Source organism: Chiloscyllium plagiosum, unplaced genomic scaffold (genome assembly GCF_037043375.1).
Source record: "Chiloscyllium plagiosum isolate Xiang-an unplaced genomic scaffold, Cpla_swu_hap1 HiC_scaffold_35, whole genome shotgun sequence".
Classification (NCBI taxonomy): Eukaryota; Metazoa; Chordata; class Chondrichthyes; order Orectolobiformes; family Hemiscylliidae; genus Chiloscyllium; species Chiloscyllium plagiosum.
In genome coordinates, this window is record NW_028270173.1 from 303,116 (window position 1) to 306,653 (window position 3,538).

The following is a 3,538-nucleotide window of genomic DNA, read 5'->3' on the forward strand; positions in this document are numbered from 1 at the left end:
TGAGGGGTCAGTGAGGGAGGGGAACATGGAGGGGAGGTGTCAGTGAGGAAGGGGGAACATGGGGGAGGGGGTCAGTGAAGGAGGGGCCATGGGGGGAGGGGGTCAGTGAGGGAGGGGGAAATGGGGGAGGGGAGGGGTCAGGGAGGTGGGGGAACATGGGGAGGGAGGGGGTAATATAGGGGAGGGAGTCAGTGAGGGAGGGGACCTGGGGGAGGGGGTCAGTGAAGGAGGGGAACATGGGGGAGGGGGTCAGTGAGGGAGGGGACATGGAGGGGAGGGGTCAAGGCAGTAGGGGAACATGGGGAGGGAGGGGGTAATATGGGGGAGGAGGTCAGTGAGGGGAGGAACATGGGGGAGGGGTCAGGGAGACTGGGCAACATGGAGGGGAAGGGGTCAGTTAGGGAGGCAACATGGGGGAGGGTCAGTGAGGGAGGGGTAACATGGGGAGGGGTCAGGGAGGGAGGTGAACATGGGGGGAGGGGTCAGAGAGGGAGGGGAACATGGAGTGGAGGGGGTCAGTGAGGGAGGGGAACATGGAGGGGAGGGGAAGGGTCAGGGAGGGAGGGCAACATGGGCGAGGGAGACAATGAGGGAGGGGTAACATGGAGAGGGGTCAGGGAGGGAGGGGAACATGGGGGAGGGGGTCAGAGATGGAGGTGAACATGGGTGGAGGGGTCAGGGAGGGTGGGGAACATGGGGTGATGGGTCAGTGAGAGAGGGGAACATGGGAGAGGGGTCAAGGAGGGAGGGGAACATGGGGTGATGGGTCAGTGAGGGAGGGGAACATGGGGGGAGGGGTCAGGGAGGGGGTGGGACATGGGGAGGGGTCAGGGAGGGAGGTGAACATGGGGGGAGCGGTCAGGGAGGGAGGGGAATTTTGGGGCGAGGGGTCAGGGAGGGAGGTGAACACGAGGGGAGGGGTCAGGGAGGAGTGAAAACAAGGGGAGGAGGTCAGTGAGGGGGGAACACGAGGAGAGAGTCAGTGAGGGGGGTACATGAGGAGAGGGTCAGTGAGGGAGGGAATGATTGCACAAGTCGTGTGTGTGTGTGTGTGTGTGTGTGTGAGTGTGAGTGTGTGTGAGGGTGCGTGTGAGGGTGTGTGTGATATGCGTGTGTGTGAGTGTGTGTGAGTGTGCATGTGAGGGTGTGTGTGATGTGTGTTTATGTGTGAGTATGTGAGTGTGAGTGTGCGTGTGAGGGTGTGTGTGATGCATGTGTGTGTGTGAGTGTATGTGTGTGTGTGAGTGTGTGTATGTGAGTGTGCGTGTGAGTGTATGTGTGTTTGTGAGTGTATGTGTGTTTGTGAGTGTATGTGTGTGCATGAGTGTGTGTGTATGTGAGTGTGTGTGTGTATGTGTGAGTGTGCGTGTGAGTATGCGTGTGTGTATGTGTGAGTGTGAGTGTATGTGTGTGTGTGTGTATGTGAGTGTGTGTGTGTATGTGTGAGTGTGCGTGTGAGTATGCGTGTGTGTATGTGTGAGTGTGAGTGTATGTGTGTGTGTGTGTATGTGAGTGTGTGTGTGTATGCGTGAGTGTGCGTGTGAGTGTATGTGTGTGAGTGTGCGTGCGTATGTGTGTATGTGAGTGTGTGTGTGTATGTGTGAGTGTGCGTGTGAGTGTATGTGTGTGAGTGTGCGTGTGTGTGTGAGTGTATGTGTCAGTTGCCAACAGAATGGGGAAAGGGCTCACTCTCAGAAGGGACCACCTTTAACATACATGTATGTGCATTACGGGCCTGATTCCATACACCTTGTCAACAAATGGGTGAACTGGCCACATGAGACTGACAAGCCATCTCCCTGGAACAGCACGTCTAATTGTAATCGCTTAAAACAATTCCCAGATTTTCTGAGACAGATAGAGGAGGAGAAAAAGAAAGAAATGATGTGGTCAGATTATCATCTCTCGCTGACCGAATCTACTAACGGGAAAAGGGGAGTCAGCGCGGAAACGTAGAGAGGTCCAGGAGAATAGGGAGAAAATTGAAAAGGAAAATAGAGCAGAGTTAAAATTGGACTGTAATAAGATCATGGTCTCTAATAAATCCAGGCTCAAATATGATGATGTCGAAGAGACCCAGACCCGAGACTGGGAGCACTGGCATCAATGGTACACTGTAAGGCAGGGCCAGGGTCAGGATCAATGACCCTCCACCCCTCCTCCCCCAGACTCAAGTGCCTTAGTCTAACTGTTGCAAAACACATCTGCTCCCAAGGTGCGGGCAGTAATGGACCGGTCCATCAGCTCCCTATGTGCGCATTTCCCAGTCCAGACAGCCAGACCATCCATGTCTACTGGACCTGGACACCCTCCAAGTTATGGGATATAGTCACAATAATGCCCAGGCCACAAACAAATATTGAGAAGATCCTACAAAAGTTAGAGATCTCACATAAATGCCACATCCCAAATCGTGAGGACACTGAGCTGATGATGGTTGTGTATTGGGCACCAATAAATAGAGACAGATTAAGGTCAAAAACAACTGGCCAGAGAGCCCTTGGAATGAGGCACATTTAATACAACTTTGAGAAGGTTTAAGAAACGTACGAGGTGAGAGTTAACTAAAAAGGTAACTACACAGTAAAGTGATCAGGATGTGGGGATTATATTGAGTGACCCCCCCATGGTCTTTGAATGATCTTCAGATATTGAGGTCAATGATGGGTCACCTGCTTTCGTTAGTGTTATTGTACACAAGTTACAACTCCATATGAAACAAATGATCTGTGCCATCTATGGAGGATGGAAAACTAAAACCTTGAATGAAATCTCAAATACCCTGCAGAATTGCCAGAGCCAATTCCCGCTCCAGCAGCAGAACAATAAGGAAAGGCCTGATCGGATCCTTGTTGCGGATGGAGCTAGACCACCCCATAGACCCCCATTGAGTAATGTGGGGAGTGGACATGGTCAGGGTAGGAGGGAGGGGCAAACTGGGACCTTGTTATAATTGTGGCCAACATGGCCATTGGTCCTGAGTGTGTCCAAACAAGTTGCAGGAGAATGTAGAGCCCCTAAGTGTCTCCAATCCGCGTTTGCAGGCAAGGGGGTGACAATCCCAGATCCAGGACGGCTCACATTAATCCCTCTGATGATGCATCCTTAGAAAACTCTTGCACTGATCCTGTGGCCAAGACAGCAGCGACAGGATGGTCTGGGACTGTGGTACACCCATGTGTTGCCCTCGCTGCCCCTGATAGTCCCACCCCCTTCCCTTCAATCTGAACCCAGCACTGCAGAACCATCTGCCTCGTAAGGTGCAGGATGGCTTTGATGACCAGACGGTTTATGGGTCTCCCACGATGGATCCGAGGTAGAACCCTCTGCCTTGTTACCCTGCCTTGCCCTCATGTGTCACAACTTTATATACATGGGCACAGCAGGGATGGATGGTATTATACAGCAATCCTGTATGTGCCAGGCTTCATCACTATAGCTGAAAATAAGTGCTAGATGTATAGTATGTCAAACATTTAATGCAGGGAAAACTCCCAGTGTTGAGCCTGCTTTGTAGACCCAAACATGGGGCCCCTTT